Genomic DNA, 24,144 nt, shown 5'->3' on the forward strand with positions numbered 1-24,144 from the left:
ACAAGTGACAGAGTGCCATTGAAAGCCATGCATGCCCATGCCATCACGTTGCCTCCACCATGTTTTACAGAGGATGTGGTGTGCCTTGGATCATGTGCCGTTCCCTTTCTTCTCCAAACTTTTTTCTTCCCATCATTCTGGTACAGGTTGATCTTTGTCTCATCTGTCCATTGAATACTTTTCCAGAACTGAGCTGGCTTCATGAGGTGTTTTTCAGCAAATTTAACTCTGGCCTGTCTATTTTTGGAATTGATGAATGGTTTGCATCTAGATGTGAACCCTTTGTATTTACTTTCATGGAGTCTTCTCTTTACTGTTGACTTAGAGACAGATACACCTACTTCACTGAGAGTGTTCTGGACTTCAGTTGATGTTGTGAACGGGTTCTTCTTCACCAAAGAAAGTATGCGGCGATCATCCACCACTGTTGTCATCCGTGGACGCCCAGGCCTTTTTGAGTTCCCAAGCTCACCAGTCAATTCCTTTTTTCTCAGAATGTACCCGACTGTTGATTTTGCTACTCCAAGCATGTCTGCTATCTCTCTGATGGATTTTTTCTTTTTTTTCAGCCTCAGGATGTTCTGCTTCACCTCAATTGAGAGTTCCTTAGACCGCATGTTGTCTGGTCCCAGCAACAGCTTCCAAATGCAAAACCACACACCTGTAATCAACCCCAGACCTTTTAACTACTTCATTGATTACAAGTTAACGAGGGAGACGCCTTCAGAGTTAATTGCAGCCCTTAGAGTCCCTTGTCCAATTACTTTTGGTCCCTTGAAAAAGAGGAGGCTATGCATTACAGAGCTATGATTCCTAAACCCTTTCTCCGATTTGGATGTGAAAACTCTCATATTGCAGCTGGGAGTGTGCACTTTCAGCCCATATTATATATATAATTGTATTTCTGAACATGTTTTTGTAAACAGCTAAAATAACAAAACTTGTGTCACTGTCCAAATATTTCTGGCCCTGACTGTATGCCAGATCAGAATCCCAATTTGCAGACACAGTGTTTCGGGGTGATTGCCCCTCAGTGCAAAGTGCATTGTAATTTTTCTCTATCCATAGAAAAGCAGATAACTTTTTGATGATTGAGCATCTCACCATTGAGAGCCCCAACGATCATAAAAATGGTGGTCTGGAGCATCGACTACAGGTGTGTAGATTTCACATGCTTGATCTCGGTTTTATTCATTGTCTAGACCAGTGTTCCCCACCTCCAGTCCTCAAGGGCCACCAATAGTACATGTCTTCGGGATTTCCTTAGTATTACACAGATGTTAGCATCATCACTTCTGCAGGTGACTAAATTATCATCTGTGGAATACTAAGGAAAACCTGAAGACATAAGCTGTTGGTGGGCCTTGAGGACTGGAGGTGGGGAACACTGGTCTAGTGGATTGCCGGACACATCTCATTTCTAATACTCATTTCTAAGCAAGTATTAAGTGAATGGGTTTATAAGAAAAATAACCATTGAAATCTTTCACAGCTCGCTATATATATATATATATATACATATATATATATATATATATATATATATATATATATATACAAAAAAAAATCAGAAGGCAGCACTCCATTCCAACACGGAGAAAGATGAGTTTCTGACCGAAATGTCCTGTATTATGGGCCACCAAAGAAAGACAGACCTGAAGAAAAATGGAGTGCTGCCTTCTGATTTTTTTAATATATTGAATGGATGGTAGGATGCTGTTTGCGAAGGATTTTTGCACCCAACTATAATCTCTCGTTGCGGCTCTGAAATTTTTTTTATATATATATATATATATATATATATATATATATATATATATATATATATATATCAAACATTTACACTTCATATACAATTATTATTATAATTAATAAAATTTGATAATTTTCTACCTATTTCATATGAAACTTTCTGTGCCGAATAATGAATGTTACTTAGATAGTTCCAGATTTGCATATTTCTGAACATCAAACCAATTGCCCATAGGCATAGAGACTCGTATATGAATTTGTTTATAAAAGAGAGCCAATATATATAGCTAAATAAAAAATACAATTTCATTACCGTATGTTAATTAAAACACAGATTTTAGCTCAGAACATGGTCCTATTGGTTGGCAGATACTGCCACACACCATGTGATGGGAAACTATTATATCATGTAATATATATCGCACAGTGTCAGATACATCCTAGGAAATTATTTTGACTGATGGTAAACATGAATGAATTTAATAAAAAAAACAATTCAGCGGGTCTAGTAATCATAAATGGCATAGTCAGATTCAGCATATGTTGAAATTTCAATATTAGACAATATGTCCAACTATATGTCCACTGGCAAAAAGTTCTGCAAACACAACTTTTTTGTCCGTTGTTAACTAACGGATGTCCGCTATATCCGTTTTTAACATGTGAGTCTATGGACAACGGATTGCTGTTTAGCTATCAATTGTACTTGCATTTGTAACGGATCTCTTAACTGATTGCTATTTAGTCATCCGTCACTCTTGCATTTGTAAAATATCCATTGTTTTCCTACCGGATCTGTCGTGGGCGGAGGAGGGGACGCTGCGCTCTCCCTCTGCTCGGGTCCTTCTGCCGCGGCTGCTGCGGCCTCTGCTGCTCGGTGGCTCGAGCGATGTACCGGATCCCGGGGACTCGAGCGGCGCTCCTCGCCCGTGAGTGAAAAGGGGGATCGGTTTTGGGGATTTATTGTCCGTGACGCCACCCACGGTTGTGGTGATTGTGTGGACACCACCGCTGCTCTGTATGGGGATCCCGGGAGCGGTGACAGGGAGCAGCTTTGTTGTTATTTCTCCCCTCCGTGGGTAGGGGGTTGATTGTCCCGGGGCCCAGTGATGGGGTAGGGATGGATGGCAGTCCGGGTGCGGGGCCTGGTGAGGTGCAGGGTCGCGGGGGCAGCGCTGTGCCGTACGGCACGGTGGTACTCAGCCTGAGACGTTGACACAGTTCTCGGTAAAACACACGGCTGGAAAGACGATTCCCACGGACGGCTGCTGTTGGTTTTCCCGGTAGTTAACGGTGACTGTCTCTTTCCCTGCACCTAGTACTTCTGTTGGTTGCGATGGGTTCCCACCGGTAACCCGCTCCCCGACTTGGATATGGGCCGGAGGAGCCCCTCTTTGCCCGCAGGCGCTGGCCCTGAGAAACTGGTGCCTTGGCGGTGGCGTTGTCTCTCCTTCACGGTTGGACTGTTGCCTTCAATCGGGACTTAGTTGTTTGGAGACCCGGAGGTCCCCTTCACTGACGGATTTGGCAAATTCACGGCGACTCCTAGCCTTGCCGGGATCCGAAAGGCCCCTGCCAATGGTGCTGGTTTCTCCTTGTGTACCGGTCCGGTACCGCCGGGCCACCACCCGTCCACGGTCCTTACGGCAACTCCGATCAGCCTCCACTGCAGACGGTCACCGCTGTCTGCTAACCTTGCTGTCTCTGTCCAGGGCACACACCCGGACCAACTTCAGGCTCTACCTCTGTCATTTTTCTCCTCTCCACTCCTTTCCTCCTTCCACTTCCTCCTCCAAACTCTATCTTTCTCCTTTCCAAACTGTTCTGCCTGGTTTTCCCGCCTCCAGGACTGTGAACTCCTTGGTGGGCGGAGCCAACCGCCTGGCCCACCCCCTGGTGTGGACATCAGCCCCTGGAGGAAGGCAACAAGGATTTCAGGTCTAGCTTAGGTGTACCAAACCGGGGTGTAGGGTGTGGTGGTGTCATTTCCTGTGACCCCTGGCTTGCCCTGGGCGTCACATTCCCCCTTAGCAAAATGCAGACCGTCCGCGGGCTGCCCGTCCAACACCGGTTTTATTTTTCTGAAAAAGATAAAAAAAAACAATACAAGTAGAAGAACATCATCCCACAACGGGAGGCACTTTTCTTAAACGTTGCAAAACGGTTTTAACGGTTACGGCTTCTGCTCTCACCCACCCAAGTAACCTGGCCCTGATGCTGCCCCTAAGAAACAGGCAGCACCCCTTGACCCCAGTCCAGCACCAAGTTACTCGAGCGGGATCTGTCCTTCCCCTCCAGAGGGTAGCCACCGGTTCCGGTGGTGGCTGGGCCCCAGCCTGCTCCACTGCGGGCCCTCCCTCCAACCTGCCTCTCCGGAGGCGTTAACGGTAAGCTGCAACAACACAACATATTTACAAGCCACTAACGTTTGTGGTTGCCCTGCAAGTTCATGGGCTTGTCCGTAAGGAGTCCCTTACGCAACTTTTCAAGCGGTCCCCACGGGGACTACGGTGCCGGCAACGGCCGGTTTAATCACGGTTCAATCAGGTGACTTCCTCAGTTGATCACTTATCATTTTCTCATAACTTCCAACTTTAAAACTTTTAACACACATGGGTGGTCCCAATGGGGACAGTGACAACGGTGCTCCGCTGCCCTACTGTGCACTTCCGTCCTCCCCACCCGGTTCTGGGTGGAAGAACACGGGCACCAGCCCCTCCAGCGCATAGCAAGCGCGGCGCGGAAGGGCCGCCCGATACCCGTTATTTCCACTCCGGGGGATGTATGTGGCCTCCATGCCATGCAGAGCGACGACTCCTTCATCTTCTTCCGAAACGGGCTCGGTGTCAGGCCCGGAATCACTATCGTCCGTCCCTGCGCCAGGCGAGTTGCCGCCAGCTGCCGCAGCTTCCAGGCTCGCCACTCTCTCGGCCAAGGTCACAAAGGGGTGCACGCCCGACGGGCCAGGTGCAGCGCGGTGCACGGGCAAGGAGGACGGAGGCGGCATGGGGGCCAGAGGTAGACCGGGTCCCTCAGCCGCAACGGCCGGTCCCTCGGGGACACAGGGGCGTGGGTCACTCACCAGCTCCTCCACCATGGCCTCCATTCCATACACCCGTGCAACTGCAGCTACGTCCTCCACCTCCGCGGTCCACTGCTCCATCAGTCTACAGATCTGGCTCCGGTAGTGTCGGCAGATCCCTGCCGTTCGGGCCCTCAGCCATGCCGCTGTCCCGGGCACCGGCTCGGTAGCCTCCGCATAGCTAGGTGAAGCGGACATTCTTTGCAGGGGTCAGCGGATCGTGGGGTCCCGGCGTCCCTATCTGTATAGCTGCGGCTACATGCGACTAGTCGCCATTTCGTCCCCCTTAGCCTCTTTCCGGCCCCTCCTCTATTGGGGCGGGGTTTTGGCCTTCGCGCCTCCACTACTCGAGAAGACGCTCAAGCGGGAACTTTTCGCGCCAAAGATGCCGGCCTCTGAAATTTTTCGGCCGGACACCTCCGGCGGTAACAAGGCGCACCTCTACCAGACGGCAGAGCGGTAAGATCCTGTTCGGTGAGGTGCAGGGTCGCGGGGGCAGCGCTGTGCCGTACGGCACAGTGGTACTCACTCAGCCTGAGACGTTGACACAGTTCTCGGTAAAACACACGGCTGGAAAGACGGTTCCCACGGACGGCTGCTGTTGCTTTTCCCTGGTAGTTAACGGTGACTGTCTCTTTCCCTGCACCTAGTACTTCTGTTGGTTGCGATGGGTTCCCACCGGTAACCCGCTCCCCGACTTGGATATGGGCCGGAGGAGCCCCTCTTTGCCCGCAGGCGCTGGCCCTGAGAAACTGGTGCCTTGGCGGTGGCGTTGTCTCTCCTTCACGGTTGGACTGTTGCCTTCAATCGGGACTTAGTTGTTTGGAGACCCGGAGGTCCCCTTCACTGACGGATTTGGCAAATTCACGACGACTCCTAGCCTTGCCGGGATCCGAAAGGCCCCTGCCAATGGTGCTGGCTTCTCCTTGTGTACCGGTCCGGTACCGCCGGGCCACCACCCGTCCACGGTCCTTACGGCAACTCCGATCAGCTTCCACTGCAGACGGTCACCGCCGTCTGCTAACCTTGCTGTCTCTGTCCGGGGCACACACCTGGACCAACTTCAGGCTCTACTTCTGTCACTTTTCTCCTCTCCACTCCTTTCCTCCTTCCACTTCCTCCTCCAAACTCTATCTTTCTCCTTTCCAAACTGTTCTGCCTGGTTTTCCCGCCTCCAGGACTGTGAACTCCTCGGTGGGCGGAGCCAACCGCCTGGCCCACCCCCTGGTGTGGACATCAGCCCCTGGAGGAAGGCAACAAGGATTTCAGGTCTAGCTTAGGTGTACCTAACCGGGGTGTAGGGTGTGGTGGTGTCATTACCTGTGACCCCTGGCTTGCCCAGTGCATCACAGATCCATTACAATTGGAAGATATATAGTGATCCGTTAACAGATCCGTCTTCCATAGATTCACATGTTAAAAAAACAGATCCGACAGAAATTAGTTTTCCAACGGATCTCTGCCAGATCCGTTCTGGCGGATTATTACAGGACATGTGAACTCAGCCTAATTCATATAGCAGTTGCTTTATGCTAGTACCTATACAAGTGAAGCTGGAATATATCACAAATTAACTTTCACATTATTGTGCACAAATGTAGGTGCCTAGTAAAGGGCGTAACTTTCCCTGAAGAAGCCGCTCTCTGTGGCGATACGCGTGGGCATCACCCTCGGGACTTTCCTTTGCCCTCCACGATTATCCTCTATGCTTCTCTGTATGCAGGGTTCTCTTTAGTCCATGTATTATACATGGGAAGATTACCTGGCCATACTAGTATGACTATTTGGTCATAAGTCCCCTCGGGTCTCATGTTTCACCATGTAATTGACTTGGCCCCTTTACTAGGTGCTGGGTATATTCTCCTGTGAGTATGCTTGGTCACATTTGTATTCATATTTTCCATTATATTCTTTAATAGTATTTATATGGTACAATTTCTTGTATGTGCACACGGTTGTAGAGTTGAATTTTGTGTACATGTTTGCATATTTATTCCCTGTGTACAGGCTTGCATAGCCCTTATATACAGTATATTTTTGTACATGTCTGTGTTGTGTCATTATTTGACATATTTATGATATTGCATACCGGACTATTTATAATAGTGTGGGGGGGGGGGGGGTTCTCTTGTCCCGTTTCTATTATTGGGTGTGTTTTGGTTTTAGTGTTTTTAATTTTAACAATAAAGGTCATGTTTTAAGTATATATATTTGGTTGGTTGTGTCTCCCGTTTAGGTTCCGTTACAATAATATGCTTTGCTCATGTATGTAAAGAACTATGGAATTAATAGCGCTATATAGGAGAATAAATATTGTATTATTATTATGCTTTACCCATGGCTAATTGCAGTAGTATGCAGGCTGGTGGTACCCAATCTTGCTTTTTGCATATGACGCACAGTAGCTGGATATTTACTCTAAGCGCACTATGAAGCCAGGTGTACAAGTCCTGGCTTCAAACTGAAGTAGTGCGCATGACCGAAACTCCGAGGTCATACGCACGAAGCCAAAATCCAGCGGCGGACGCGATGGCAGCGCAGAGATGAGTGAGATCATCCTGTGACACTGCACATTCATTAGCATGATAGCACACCCACAGGGATCCACAGGGGTGTACTAACATGCTAATGGGTGTGACTGGCCAGGAAACTAACGCCCTGGTGCTCATTAGCATGTGATAAAAGAAATACTGTTTCTAAAGATCACTTTATCGATGCTAGTGTATACAGGGACAGTTAGGCAGGGATTAGCGATATGCACCCAGAACTGCTCGTGGTTCTCACTTCATATTGCACCTGACAGGTTCCCTTTAAGAATGTCCAATTAGTGGTGACTGATTAACAATTTTATCAAAGCAGAAGAAACACTTTTCTTTATGTCAGGAGTCTGGCAAAGGGTTAAGAGCAGAGGACTTGCATCTGTATGGGAGGTAAGTTTACTTTTTTTGTGGATCCCCCTAGGACCAGTAGTAATAGTAAATGGCATGCCTGTCTTCTCACAGACAGATCTTTTGTTTATTTGCTATGTTTGTTTAACCAGCAAGACCCTTATAATTACTGGACTAGAAACTCATGTGCAGAGAAGTCAGAGATACCCTCACTGTGAATGTACAATCTCTATAGAGAACCTGGTGTGGGCAGGACAGCTCCCTGGGCTCAGCTACATGACTAAAGCCAAAAATTCTGATTGTGTCAGAACGGCTCCAGCCAGTAATCTAAGTGATACATCATTGTATCTGATGATGAGTCTCTTTGCCTAAATCATACAGCTCTGAGATGAGGTAGCAAAAACATGCTGACAGATTCCCTTTAAATGCCACTTCTGCAACTGTTTATGTAAGGTTGCTACTTTCGGTACACATGAAAAGAGACATAAGTCCGGCCAATTCAAGGGGGATGGTAAACGATTTTGATGAAAGGAAGTTTCCTGGAGGTACTGCTTGTTCATTGCAGTTTTATATAGTGAATGATCCCTGGCTTTCGGTACAAATCATTGTGATTATAATTAGGGATGATCGAATACCTCAAATATTCGGCTTTACGAATATCCGACGAATAGGTCGCCGCTATGCGAATATTCGATGTGCAATGTAAGTCTACGGGAAGCCTGAATAGTTCCGAATAGTTGTTATTTGGGTTTCCCATAGACTTACAATGCGCATCAAATATTCGAATAGCGGCGACCTATTCGGTAAATATTCGCGAAGCCGAATATTTGAGGTATTCGATCATCCCTAATTATAATGAATTTATACAACAACGTCAAAGTTGCCAGCAAGATCTGCAATTCATGATCCACAAATATATTGTTATCATTGACAATTCTAGTCTGATGTTACTGAAATAATAATGGCAGACGTCGCACACTCCCTGCTCAGGTTCCATTTTTTTCTTTTGTATTTAAAAACAAAAAAAAAATAAAAATCGAAGAATGCAAAGGAATCTTTGAGATTCACGCAACCTTATTTCTGCATGGATCAGGGATTACAGATTGCATTTTTAGCCTCATTTTATCCAGATAGTTTTTTTTTCAGTTATTTAATTTACTCTACATGAAGTCTATTGATTATTCAAGCTGGCAGTCAATTTTATAGGGCACCCCATGGTTTCTTTGCTTAATGTAGTCAATAAGTGTAATTGCTTGATCAGTACAGACCATGAAACAGGTTTTTGTGTCTCTTTTTTACAATGCGTTGATAGCTTTATCTGATGCATCCTTGGCAGGGTGTAGGTTTTACAGCACTATCCAGAAATCCCAGTGGTCTCTAGATTAATGACTATAGCTTTCTGCCGTAGCTGCTGATACTGCTGTCCTGAATGTATTAGCACATCTGGCATACCATGTTCGTTTCTGATGCCAGGCTCTTTTGTTCTGTACCCTCGAAATATCTCGCCAATGCCTAGTTAACTGCTTTCATTGAGAGACCATAATAAAAATTATATCAATCTACTGAATGTAACTAAGGCTGTGCTTGATGTATTTTACCAGTGTACAGTATTGGCTTTTGCGTACACATGAGCCCAGTTTTGTACTAAAAATGTATTGTATTCATGTATATTGGTCTTTGGGCTTTTTTTTTTCCACTTAATATGTTTTTTTATAAAACAATGCAAGGGGGGCCTAGGTCAGTTATATACAATGAGATGGAAAGGACACATGGCAGAAAATTATTCATACCTGATCCTAGCAAAAGTGTAAGGCTATGTGCGCACTGGAAAATGGAATTTTCTCAAGAAAATTCCGCAGGTATTCAAAGATTACCGCACCCGCGGTAAAAAAAAAAACGCGGCAAACCGCACCCAAAAACCGCATGCGGTTTGCCGCGGTTTGCTGTGGTTTTACCACGGTATTGTTCGTGGTATTGCCGCGGTTTTGCCGCGTGCGGGTTGGTATGTGCTTTATTGCATTCAATGCAATAAAGCACATTGAAAAAAAAAAGTCATTTCATTCTGAGATAGTAGATAGATAGATAAAGAGACAGAAGAATAGATAGAGGGATAGATAGATAGACAGATAGATAGATAGATAGAGGACAGATCGCTGCATTTCCCACGGTCGGCAGTGAGTTCACATTACCGGCCGTGGGAAATGACCGGTAATTACCTCCGCTGTCTCGCTGCGAGGCAACTTTCATTCAGCGCTGTGTATCAGTCGCGGCTGGATGTAAGCAGCCCAGGAGCTGTGGATTATGCTGGAGCTGTGGATTACGCCGGAGCTTTGTTTCGGGAGGGGTTAATAAAATGGTGAATGAGGCTTGTTTGTGTTTTATTTAAAATAAAGGATTTTTCTGTGTGTTTTATTAACTTTACTTACGGGTTGATCATGTCAGCTGTCACATAGACGCTGCCATAATCAAGCCCAGAGTTAATGGCGGCGATCCGCCACCATTAACTCCTTGTATTACCCTGACTGCCACTGCTACACGGCGGCAGGAAGAGCCGGGGACACGCCGGTACTGCCGCATAATGCATGCGACAGTCCCGGGGCAGCTGCGGCTGATATTCTCGGCTGCGGGAGGTGGGAGGGAGGCGGGGGACATTAACCCTGCCCCTCGCCCTCCCCAGCCTGAGAATACCGGGCCGCCGCTGTGTGCTTACCTCGGCTGGACGGTAAATATACAGCGGAGCCCACGTGCTTTGTTTTCTATATTTCCGTTTGCTTTCTATGTGTATTTTATGTGTCTGTGTTCTATGTCTGTGATGTCTGTGTGTGTCTGTGATCTGTGTGTGTTTACTCTCTGCTCCGCTTCCTCTTCCTGTAATGACATCACTTCCCTGCAAAACTGCAGGCAAGCGATGTACATTACCGCAGGTAAACCGTGAAATACCGCAGGGAATAACGCAGGAAAACGCAGTGAACCGCACAGAATTTGCTGCCTGCGTTATTCCCTGCGGGATTTCACGATTACATTGGAGTCAATGGAGTGAAATCCCGCAGCGACGTGCGGAAAATAATTGACATGCAATTGTTTTTGCTGCGGGAATCCCGCAGCAAAACATGCAGCTGACAAATTCCGCCCAGTGCGCACAGGATTTTTTTTCCCCATAGGTTTTGCTGGTGATTCACTGCAGAGATGTTATGAACATTTTCTGCAGCGAAACATGCAGCAAAACCGCAAAAAATCCGCGGCAAAATCCGGTAAGTGCGCACAGGGCCTTAAGGCCCAGTCACACACAACGACTTACCAGCGATCCCGAAAACGATGCAACCTGATAGGGATCGCAGGTAAGTCGGTGAGATGTCACACAGTCAGATCTTACCAGCGATGCAGGAACAATACAGGTCACAGTAGTGACCTGTATAACGATCTCAGCAGTCACTGTGACCCTGTCACACAGTGTCAAACACAGCGATGTGTCCTGCCCAGCAGGACATCGCCTTTGAAGAAAATGGCCTGGACCATTCTGCAACGACTAGAGATCTCACAGTAGGGGCCTGATCGCTCGAGGTGTCACACATAACAAGATCACTAACGGGATCGCTACTGTGTTACAGAAACCGTGACTCATCTGCGATCCTGCTAGCGATCTCGTTATGTGTGACGGTACCTTAAGATCACCTGTACTGTCAATTCGCTATGTAAGGGTTACTTTCTGTAGAGTATTTGTAATGGAAACCTCAACCTGTCATCCATACCTAGCATTACAAGAGAAAACAATCATAGAGCTGCATATCTGGTAACATGTATTATTAGTATTATTATTATTCATTATTATTTTTTATTATTATAGCGCCATTTATTCCATGGCACTTTTCATGTAAAAAGGGGTATACATAGTAGGGACAAGTATAATAATCATAAACAATACAAGACACAGACAGGTACAGGAGGAGAGAGGTCCCTGCCTGCGCGGGCCACAGTCTACAATGGATGGGTGAGGATACAGTAGGTGAGGGTAGAGATGGTTGTACGGCACTATATCAGACTGAGGGTTACTGCAGGTTGTAGACTTGTCAAAAAAGGTGGGTCTTTAGGTTACTTTTGAAGCTTGTCAAGGTAAGCAAGAGTCTGATAAGTTGTGGCAGAGAGTTCCAGAGTATGGGGTAGGCACTTGCGAAATCTTGGATGCAGTGGTGGGGAGAAGAGATGAGAGGGGAGTAGAAAAGGAGATCTTGTTAGGATCGAAGGTTATATGCGGGTCTTCAGGTTCCTTTTGCAGCTTTAGGGTATGTGCGCACGTTGCTTTTTACCTGCTTTTTACCTGCTTTTTTGCTGCTTTTTCTTCTGCGCTGTTTAATGCCAAAATGGATGTGTTCTTCTATTCAAGCAAAGTCTATGGGAATTTGGGTTTCTTGTTCACACTATGTTGTTCAAAATGCTGCCTTTTTGAGGCAGAACTTTGGTCAAAAACTCAGCTTTGCAGTGCAAAACCCAAATGGCAAAAACAATTGACATGTTGCTTCTTTGAAAAGCTGAGTTTTTGACCAAAGTTCTGCCTCAAAAAGGCAGCATTTTGAACAACATAGTGTGAACAAGAAACCCAAATTCCCATAGACTTTGCTTGAATAGAAGAACACATCCATTTTGGCATTAAACAGCGCAGAAGAAAAAGCAGCAAAAAAGCAGGTAAAAAGCAGGTAAAAAGCAACGTGCGCACATACCCTTAAACCTTATCTCCTGATTATCATCAAAAGATACCCAGAGTGTATAAATGCAAAATAAACAATTCAATAGGCTTTTTTGGATAAAACCCAAAACTTTATTAAGCAATCAAAGTATATAAATATTAAAATAAGCAGGGAGACACACCTTGTAGAAGGACGGAAAATATGCCTCTAATATAGACACACATCGGTATTAAGGTCAGAAAAAGCACAAATATCAGGGTTTTTATATCCATACATGTGTCATGTATGGATATAAAAACCCTGATATTTGTGCTTTTTCTGACCTTAATACCGATGTGTATCTATACTAGAGGCATATTTTCCGTCCTTCTACAAGGTGTGTCTCCCTGCTTATTTTAATATTTATATACTTTGATTGCTTAATAAAGTTTTGGGGTTTATCCAAAAAAGTCTATTGAATTGTTTATTTTGCATTTATACACTCTGGGTATCTTTTGATGATAATCAGGAGATAAGGTTTAAAGTTGTCTAAGTTGAGTGATGCTCCTTGATTCCAAGTTGGGATGTCGCGGGCGGAGGAGGGGACGCTGCGCTCACCCACTGCTCGGGTCCGGCTGCTGCTGCTGCTGCTCGTTGGCTCGAGCGATGGGCCGGATCCCGGGGACTCGAGCAGCGCTCCTCGCCCGTGAGTGAAAAGGGGTGGTATGTTTAGGGAGATTGTTCGTGACGCCACCCACGGTTGTGGTGAAGTTGTGACACCACCGCTGCTCTGGACGGGGATCCCGGGAGCGATGACAGGGAGCAGCTTGGATGTTGGTTCTCCCCTCCGTGGGTAGGGGGGTTGGTTGTCCCGGGGCCCCGGTGAGGGTTTAGGGATGGCAGGCGGGTTATGGGGCCTGGTGAGGTGCAGGGTCGCGGGGGCAGCGCTGTGCCGCACGGCACGGTGGTACTCACTCAGCCAGTAATTCACACAGAGTCTCTGGTCAAACAAACGGCTGGATGGACGGGTCCCACAGGCGGCTGCAGTTGTTCTCCTCCCGGTAGGTTGATGGTGACTGTCTTTCCCTGCACCTGTGTTGTGTTTACGGTTCCAATGGCTTCCCACCGGTAACCCGCTCACCAGCTTGGATGGATGCTGAGGGAGCCCCTTTTGCCCGCAGGCTCTGGCCCTGGGAACTGTAGCCTTGGCGGTGACTGTGTTTCCCTCTACGGTGTGAGCTGTTGCCTTCAATCAGGTCTTAGCTGCTGGGAAACCCCGGAGGTTCCCTTTGCTAACGGATTTGACCAGTTTTTCGGCGACTCCTAGCCTGGTCGGGGTCCGTAGGCCCTGCCGGATGGTGCTGGCTTCTCTTCACTCCCCGATCCGGTACCGGCAGGCCACCGCCCGTCCCCGGTCCATACGGTTCACTCTAATCAGTCTCTCCTGCAGACGGTCACCACCGTCTGCCAACCTTGCTGAGTGCCCGGGCCACACACCCGGACACGGTCAGTCTCCTCTGCTACCACTTCACTCTCCAAAACTGTTCTAACTCTTTTCGCGCCTCCAGGACTGTGAACTCCTCGGTGGGTGGGACCAACCTCCTGGCCCACCCCCTGGTGTGGACATCAGCCCCTGGAGGAAGGCAACAAGGATTTGTGTTTGACTTAGGTGTGCCTAGCCGGGGTGTAGGGTGTGTTGGTGTAGTACCTGAGATGACCTGGCTTGTCCAGGGCGCCACAGGGACAAATTTGTTTATTAACTCCTTTTGTAGCTTGTCATGGTAGGCAAGAGTCTGATATGTTGTGGCAGAAAGTTCCAGAGTATGGAGGAGGCACTTGAGAAATCTTGGATGCGGTGGTGGGAAGAGGAGATGAGAGAATAGTAGAGAAGGAGATCTTGTGAGGATCTAAGGTTATGTGCAGGTAAGTACCGGGAGACTAGATTACAGATGTAAGGAGGAGACAGGTTGTGGATGGCTTTGTAGGTCATGGTTAGGGTTTTGAACTAGAGTCGTTGGGCAAAGGGAAGCCAGTGAAGGGATTGGCGGAGAGGAAAGGTTGGGGAGTAGCGGGGGAACAGGTGGATTAGTTGAACAGCACAGCTTAGAACAGATTGTAGGGGTGCAAGATTGTTAGAAGGTAGGCCACAGAGCAGGATGTTGCAATAGTCCAGGCGGGAGATAATAAAAGCATGCACTAGGGTTTTTGCAGCTTCTTGGGAAAGGAATGTACGAATCCGGGAAATATTTTTCAGTTGGAGGTGGTAGGTGGTGAAGAGGACTTAGATGTATGGCTTGAAAGAGAAAGCAGAATCTAGAGTTACTCCCAGGCAGCAGCTTGCCCTTGGGACTGGTAAAAGTTAGTATAGTAGTGATGTATAGATATCCTCTTGTTGCAGTCGTCAATGGGCACAACAAACTGTCTTAAAGTCACAAAATTTAAAATGGCCTTAAGGCCTGGTTTTAAACTGAGATCTTATCTCAGCTATCACTAGAATCCAACTGATGTGAGGAAAAAAAATGCCTTATCACTTAAATCGCAAGGTGAACAGTGTAAAAAATAGTAATAAATAGAGTTGAGCAATGTTTGATTCGAATGGTTCGCCAATTTCAAATTCGAGTGATTTTGAGCGGTGTTCGAGTCGTTCGACGAACTCGAACGATTTGCTTCAAGTTCGGCAGTTCGAGTTACCGTTCGATAATGGTTCGATCACCAAAAGCGTGGCTTTTCACAGTAAGGATATGTGCGCACATTGCGTATTTGCATGCGTCCTGCGTCCCCAGCACAATCCCTCTCTCTTTCTTACTCACCGATCATGGGTGCGGCGCTGCAGGCTGTCACAAAGCTCTGGCGGCTTTTCCTCTTTTGAAAATGGCTGCCGCTCATTATTCAATCTGGTATTCCCTGCTTTCCCCGCCCACCGGCGCCCATGATTGGTTGCAGTCAGACACACCCCCACGATGAGTGACAGCTGTCTCACTGCAACCAATCACAGCCGCCGGCGGGCGGGTCTATATCGTGCAGTAAAATAAATAAATGAAAAAAAAATGCGGTTCCCCCCATATTTGATACCAGCCGGGATAAAGCCACATGGCTGGAGGCTGGTCTTGTCAGGATGGGGAGCACCACATTATGGGGAGCCCACCACCCTAACAATATCAGCAGGCAGCCACCCAGAATTGCCGCATCAATTAGATGCGGCAGTCCCGGGACTCTACCCAGCTCATCTCGAATTGCTCTGGTGCGGTGGCAATCGGGGTAATAAGGAGTTAATCATGCCAGGCGTCTCCCGAGATACCTTCCATGATTAAACTGTAAGTGAAAGTAAAGAAACACACACAACTAAAAATCCTTTATTTGAAATAAAAGACAAAAAACACCTCATTTACCTTTTTATTAAAATCCCCAAACAACAATCCAGGTCCGAAGTAATCCACGCGACGCTTTCAGCTCTGCTACATGAAGATGACAGGGAGCGATCTGTGTCCTCTACACGTAGAACCTGACGTGAGCCGCGCTGTCATCAGACTTCACTCTGCAATGTAGACGTCAAGATTAACAAATCTGCCTATGTTTCTCATTAGAGACAGTGGCTCAATGGATAGAGCTCCCATCTAAAGGACGCTTTACATGCTACAATATATCTTACGATGTGTCGGCGGGGTCATGTCGTAAGTGACGCACATCCGGCATCGTAAGTTACATTGTAGCATGTAACAGCTACGTGCGATTGCGACTGAATGGTAAAACGTTCATCGCATGCACGTCGTTCAATTCCTGAAAACTGAATGTCAGGTTGTTCATCGTACCCGGGGAAGCACACATCGCAGTGTGTGACACCCCGGGAACGATGAACAGATCTTACCTACGTCCCGTGGCTCCCGCCAGCAATGCGGAAGGAAGGAGGTGGGCGGGATGTTTACATCCCGCTCATCTCCGCCCCTCCGCTTCTAGTGGCAGGCTGCCGCGTGACGTCGATCTGACGCCAAACGTCCCTCCCACTCCACAAAGTGGATGTTCGCCGCCCACATCGAGGTCGTATGGAAGGGTAAGTACGTGTGACGGGGGGTTATTCGTTTGTGCGACACGTTCAACAAATTGACTGTGCGGCACATACAAAGGGGGCGGGTACGATCGCATACGATATCATATGCTGGATCGTAAGGTGTAAAGCAGGCTTAAGAAGCATTAGTGTTCGAGTCCCGGCCGTCCCGGTAAAAAATTTAATTTATTTTAAATTATAATTATTTATTTATAATTATAATTTAATTTAATTTAAATGCACTGAGGGGAGGAGCCGGATATCAGCTGTGAGCCGCGGGACACACCTCTAAAATCGGAGCAGTTTACGGAATGAGGCTGCATTGCTCTCTCTCTCCTCTCTCTCTTTTTCTCTTTCTCTCTCTCTCTTTCTCTCTTTTTCTCTCTCTTTTTCTCAGTCTCTCTATTTCTCTTTCTCTCTCTCTCTCTCTCTCTTTATCTCTCCCTCTTTCTCTCTCTCTCCCTCCCTCTCTCCCTCTCCCTCTCCCTTTCTCTTTCTCTCTCTCTCTTTCTCTCTCTCTCTCTTTTTCTCAGTCTCTCTTTTTCTCTTTCTCTCTCTCTCCCCCCCTCTCTCTCTCCCCTCTCTCCCCCCCCCCTCTCTCCCCCTCTCTCTCCTCTCTCTCTTCTCTCTCTTATCTCTCTCTTCTCTCTCTCTCCTCTCTCTCCCCTCTCCCCCCTCTCTCTTTTCTCTCTCTCTTCTCTCTCTCTCTTCTCTCTCGTTCTTCTCTCTCGCTCTCTCTCTCAGACCTGGTGATGATCAGCTGATGCGGTCACCTGACACTATACTGACCAGCTGACACTATAAGTCGAGTGGTGAGGCCAGCTTTTTACCGCCCGGCTGGCTAAACTATCAGCTGATGCTGTCGGACAGGAGTCTGCACAGAAGTGGGTAGTTTGTTTTGTTTTTCTTTACTGATGCATCAGCTGATTGTATAAAAGCCGTTTATACAATCAGCTGCTGTGTCATGTGATTCAGGCCCTTGAACCTGACACATCATCTGATCGCTTTGCCTTCCAGCAAACCGATCAGATGATATTGGATCCGGATTGGACGGCGCGGGACCCTTGACCTAGGATTACTCCGGAGGGGGGTTCTTTATTTCAATAAAGATGGAGTCACTAATTGTGTTGTGTTTTATTTCTAATAAAAATATTTTTCTGTGTATTGTGTTTTTTTTTCTGTACTAGAAATTCATGGTGGCCATGTCTAATATTGGCGTGACACCATGAATTTCGGGCTTAGGGCCAGTTGATAAAAAACAGCTAGCCCTAACCCCATTATTACCCAGTGAGCCACCCGTCACCAGGGCAGCTGGTGAGTTGGATACAGCGCCAGAAGATGGCACTTCTATGAAAGCGCCATTTTCTGGGGCGGCTGCGGACTGCAATTCGCAGCAGGGGGGCCCAGAAAGCTTGGGCACCCTGCACTGCGGATTCCAATCCCCAGCAGCCTAGTTGTACCTGGCTGGACACAAAAATTGGGCGAAGCTCACATCATTTTTTTTTTTTAATTATTTCATGAAATTCATGAAATGATTAAAAAAAAGGGCTTCCCTATATTTTTGGTTCCCAGCCGGATACAAATAGGCAGCTGGAGGTTGGGGGCAGCCCGTAGCTGCCTGCTGTACCTGGCTAGCATACAAAAACATGGCAAAGCCCACGTAATTTTTTTGGGGGGCAAAAAACTCCTGCATACAGTCTTGGATGGAGTATGCTGAGCTATGTAGTTCTGCAGCTGCTGTTTGCTGTCTGTCTGTATGGAGGAGAGCAAACAGCAGCTGCAGAACGACAAGGCTCAGCATGCTCCATTCTCTAGTGTATGCAGGGGAGCAGACAGTAGCTGCAGAACTACAAGGCTCAGCAGCTCAGCATACTCCATCCAGGACTGTATGCAGGAGTTTTTGCCCACCCAAAAAATGACGTGGGCTTCGCCATATTTTTGTATGCTAGCCAGGTGCAGGAGGCAGGTACGGCTGCCCCCAAACCCCCAGCTGCCTATTTGTACCCGGCTAGGAACTAAAAATATAGGGAAGCCCTTTTTTTAATTATTTTATGAATTTCATGGGATAATTTAAAAAAAAAATCGATGTACGCTTCGCCCCATTTTTGTGTCCAGCCAGGTACAACTAGGCAGCTGGGGATTGGAATCCGCAGCACAGGTTGGCCCGAGCTATCTGGGCGCCTCTGCTGTGAATTGCAGTCCACAGCCGCCCCAGAAAATGGCGCTTTCATAGAAGCGCCATCATCTGGCGCTGTATCCAACTCTTCCAGCAGCCCTGAAGCCAGGTGGCTTGCTGGGTAATAATGAGTTAATACTAGCTTTGTTTTACTAGCTAGTATTAAGCCAGAGATTCTTAATGTCAGGCAAGTTTGACCCTGCTATTAAGAATCTCCAATAAGGGGTTAAAAAAAAGACACCACAGAGAGAAAAAATACTTTAATAGAAATAAATACACACACACATTAGAGACTCCATGTTTATTACTCCCTGTCAGCCCTCCACGATCCTGCTCTTCTGTCTTCTTTCTCCTTCAACCCATGCAGCTCTGCTACATCAGACAGCACTGCATGGGAGGAAGAACGCTGCTGCTCCTGTGCAGTCTATTCACTCAGTGAGTGAGCAGAGGCTACGGGCTGTAAGCAGTGACGTTACCGCTGACAGGCGGGTTACCATAGCAACGGTGCTCCGATCACGTGATTCCCGGTGCCGCAATTCACCGGCTGTGGGATCTCGTCCTTGCCTGTGGGCTGACTCTGTAAAAAGCGCCAACATTTATGGACAGGGAAGCCGACCATATGCCAGAGCATTTCGCCGATACAAGGAGATGCTGGAACGATCTCCGCGTACCGGAGAGATGCACTGACAGGACCTAGCATGATGTCTAGCAATGTGACCAGTCTGTAGCCAGTGAGATAATAGACACGTGACTGGTCACATGCTATTTTGACGTCCCGATAGGTTCTATTATCAGTGCTGGTTACCGGGAGGACACAGTAATTATCGGAAGGAAAAGCGGAGGGAGACAGAGTGCAGGACGCGTCGCGGGGACCTGTAAGTGTTATGGCAATGTTTATTAACTGTATATGTAAATGTATAATGTGTTTTTATGTGTTTGTGTTTGCCTCCCATTGTTTTCAATGGGGTTCGAGTGATTCGTCGAACAGTTCGTCGAACGTTTGACGAACCAAACTCGAATGCCAAGGGGTGGCTCATCTCTAGTCAAGATTACCAGATCTTCCTATGCTTTTCATTAGAGGCAGTGGCTCAATGGATAGAGCTACTGCCTAAGGAGAATTAATTCACGATTTCAAGTCCCGGTCGTCCCGGTAAAGAATTTTATTTAATTTTATTTTTAATTTTAAATTATAATTATTATTTATTTGTAATTATAATTTAATTTAATTATGCACTGAGGGGAGGAGCCAGACATCAGCTGTGAGCCGTGGGACACACCTATAAAATCGGAGCAGTTCACGGAATGAGGCTGCATTGCTCTTTCCTCTCTCTCCTCTCTGTTCTTTCTCTCTCTCTTCTCTCTCTCTCTCTCCTCTCTCTCTTCTCTCTCTCCTCTTTCTCTTCTCTATCTCTTCTCTCTCTCCGCTCTCTCCTCTCTCTCTTCTCTCTTATCTCTCTCTCTCTATTTCTCACTTTTTCTCTTTCTCTCTCTCTTTTTCTCTCTTCCCTCTCTCTCTTCTCTCCTCTTCTCTCTCTCCCCCTCTCTCTTCTCTTTTCTCTCTTCTCTTTTCTCTCTCTCTTTTCTCTCTCTCTTTTTTCTCTCTCTTTTCTCTCTCTCTTTTCTCTCTCTCTCTCAGACCTGGCGATGATCAGCTGATTCAGTCACCTGACAGCATCAGCTGACACTATAAGTCGAGCGGTGAGGCCAGCTTTTTACCGCCGGCTAAACTATCAGCTGATGCTGTCGAACAGAAGTCTGCACAGAAGTGTGTAGTTTGTTTTTTTCTTTTTTTTTTTGGCACTGATGCATCAGCTGATTGTATAAAAGCCATTTATACAATCAGCTGCTGTGTCATGTGATACAACTAGGCAGCTGGGGATTTGAATCCGCAGCACAGGTTGGCCTGAGCTTTCTGGGCCCCTCTGCTGCGAATTGCAATCCGCAGCCGCCCCAGAAAATGGCGCTTTCATAGAAGCGCCATCATCTGGCGCTGTATCCAACTTGTCCAGCTGCACTGGTGACGGGTGGCTCGCTGGGTAATAATGGGTTAATACTAGCTTTGTTTTACTAGCTAGTATTAAGCCAGAGATTGAGGCAAGTTTGAGCTGGCTATTAAGAATCTCCAATAAAGGTTTAAAAAAAAGACACCACACAGAGAAAAAATACTTTAATAGAAATAAATACACAGACACACTTAGAGACTCCATGTTTATTACTCCCTCTCACCCCTCCACGATCCTGCTCTTCTGTCTTCTTTCTCCTTCAACCCATGCAGCTCTGCTACATCAGACAGCACTGCAGACGCTGCTGCTCCCGTGCAGTCTAATCGCTCGGTGAGTGAGCAGAGGCTGCGGGTTGTAAGCGGTGACGTCACCGCTGTCACCGTTGAAATAGTAATCTGACAGGAGGGTTACTATAGCAACAGTGATCTCCGTTATTCACCGGCTGTGGCATCCAGTCCTTGCATGTGGGCTGACTCTGTAAAGAGCGCCCATATGCAGAACCGGTGAGCCAAGCATGTGCCCAAGCATCTCGCTGGTACACGGAGATGCTGGAACTATCACCGCGTACCGGAGAGATGCACTGACAGGACCTATCATGACGTCTAGGCATGTGACCAGTCTGTAGCCAATGAGATAATACACACATGACTGGTCACATGCTATGAAGACGTCATGGAAGGTCCTATCATCAGTGCTGGTTACCGGGAGGGCGCAGCGATGATCAGAAGGAAAAGCCGCGGGAGACAGAGTGCAGGACGTGTCGCGGGGACCTGTAAGTGTAATGGCAATGTTTATTAACTGTATGTGTACATGTATAATGTGTTTGTGTTTGCCTCCCATTGTTTTCAATGGGATTCGAAGGTGTTTGTCAAACGTTCGTCGAACATTCGCCAAACTGAGCCGCCGTTCGACGAACCGAACTCGAACACTAGGGGGTGGCTCATCTTTAGTAATAAAGCCAATTCTTCAACTGCTGTTGATTTGTTCGTTCTGACTTCCAAAGATCTAAGTAAGGTGGGGCTCACATTTATCCTGCGCTCTGCGCTAAGCACTTACACTGGGGATTACATGTAATTTTCTGAAAAACGTGATTCAGACAAAATTCCTAACAGAGAATTTACTGTAAAGACGTAGATATAGTCACATTGAACTCTTGGCTGACCTGTGGTCCATCAGATTCCATCTTTTTAGGTGTGCACAAAAGTGCAGTCAACAGCAGTTTTGTGCACTGTTGAAAAGAAGAACACGACTGAGGCCAAACAGAGTCCAGAGTTAAGGCCGCTTTACACACAACAAAATCACTAACGAGATGTCGTTGGGGTCACGGAATTCGTGACACACATCCGGCCTCGTTAGCGATGTCAGTGCATGTGAAACGTACGAACGACCGCTAACGATCAAAAATACTCACCTTAACGTTGATCATTGACACGTCGTTCTAATCTCAAATATCATTGATGGTGCTGGATGCAGGTTGTTTGTCTTTCTTGAGGCAGCACACATCGCTACGTGTGACACCCCAGGAACGAGGAACAACACCTTACCTGCATCCTCCGACAACGAGGTAGGTGTCACTTTCTTTCAGCTGCTCTCCGCCCCTTCGCTTCTATTGGACGGCTGTTGTGTGACTTCGCTGTGACGCCGCACAAACTGCCCCCTTAGAAAGGAGGTGGTTCGCCAAACCACAGCGACGTTGCTAGGCAGGTAAGTCCGTGTGACGGGTACTAGCGATGTTGTGTGCCACAGGCAGTGATTTCCCTGTGATGCACAAGCGACAGGGGCGGGTGCTTTCACCAGCCACATCGCTAGCGATGTCACTGCGTGTAAAGAAGCCTTAACTCTTCTGCTTCATTAGTGAATGGATTCATTGGGGTTTCACCTGAATTACATATTTTGGAGATGTAGATGAGAACTTTAAAGTAGGTGCTCAACATAGAGCACAGTATAAATGTTAACTCAAACAAAATGTCCTGCACCTCATTTTGGCACCAATAGCATTCAATTCAACCCACATAAAACCAAGTCCCCACTCAGGTCCATCTTCAGTTAATGAAAATATGATTGAGTTCCACATTACTAGAAGAACAAAGGCTCTGGAAAAGTGCTATGGGTCTCGCCCCCCCCAAAAAAAAAAAAAAAAAAATCTACACTCCAAAATCCAAATGCTAGCCTCCCCTCTGAGCACCACAATGTGCCTAAATAACCGTTAAAGTGCACGTTTAGCATTGTTATAGTGAGGAAAGCCCACTTAATCTATGTGATGTCTGTCTCCAATTGCACAATCTGGGCATAATATACAGATATTACAATGTATGGGGCACCATAAGGGCTTATTTAAAATTTTTAATACTTCAACTTTCACTGTGTTTGACTCCATGGATGTTTTCCAGGGAAAATTGTCGCTATGCACAAAGATAAATTCCCTGGGGTCTAATTTCCAAAATGAGCGGGTTTCTGTTGTTCTGGCACTCAGGGGCTCAGCAAATGGCATTTGCAAAATATTTTAGGAAAATCTATGCTCCAAAAGTCATGTGACTAAACAGTACTGTACATTTACATTTGGGGTATTTCCATGTTCAGGAGAAATTGTGAAACACATTATGGGTAGCGATGGGCAAACTAGGACTGTAGTCCAAATCTCCCGGGTTCCTTAGTACCCATGCACCTATCTCGGGCCCGTAGTTCTCAAGGAACTCCAGGTAACTATCCAGATCTGGCCACCCAGTAAATTTAAAAAAAACAAATACAGGAAAAATAAAGAAAATAAAAATAAAGCAGCCATGTTATACGTACTAGTCTCCACACAGCTGTAACACAACTCATTAACCTCATGCATATGCACTGCTTCCCCTGTCCACCGGCAGTCCAGGCATCTGTGATTGGTTACAGTCAGGCCACGCCCCCACCCTGTGTGACTGAGTTTCTTACTGTTTGGAATCACACATGCTGTGTTTGTCCCTATAGTGATGTAAACATGAATACATAAAGAAAAAATTGGCTTAAGGTCCCCCCACATTATAATACCTAGCACAGATAAAACATACGGCTACAGGCTGCAACCCCAGCCTTGTGTTTATCTTGGCTGTGTATCAAAATAAGTCCATGCAGCTTTTTTAAAAATCATGTAAATAAATAATTTTTAAAAATGCTTGCAGCCCCTCCAATTTTGATACCTAGCCATGATAAAGCCGACAGCTAGGGGCTGGAATTCCCAGTCTTGGGATGTCCATGGTTAATGGGCCCCTTCAGCCTAAAAATAGAAGCCTACAACCGCCCAGAATTGTCACATGCATTAGATGCGACAATCTCGGCACATTACCTGGCACATCCTGATTGCCCTGGTGCAGTGGTAATCAGGGTAATATCATGGATTAATGATGGCTCACAGCTGCCACTAAGCCCTAGATTAGTACTGGGAGGCATCTATGAGAAATAAACACAAACACTGAAAAAATTTTCTTATTTGAAATAAAATACACAAAAAACAACCACTTTCACCCCTTTATTAACACCAAACACCCAATTACGACGTAATCCACA

Source organism: Anomaloglossus baeobatrachus, chromosome 6 (genome assembly GCF_048569485.1).
Source record: "Anomaloglossus baeobatrachus isolate aAnoBae1 chromosome 6, aAnoBae1.hap1, whole genome shotgun sequence".
Taxonomy (NCBI): Eukaryota; Metazoa; Chordata; class Amphibia; order Anura; family Aromobatidae; genus Anomaloglossus; species Anomaloglossus baeobatrachus.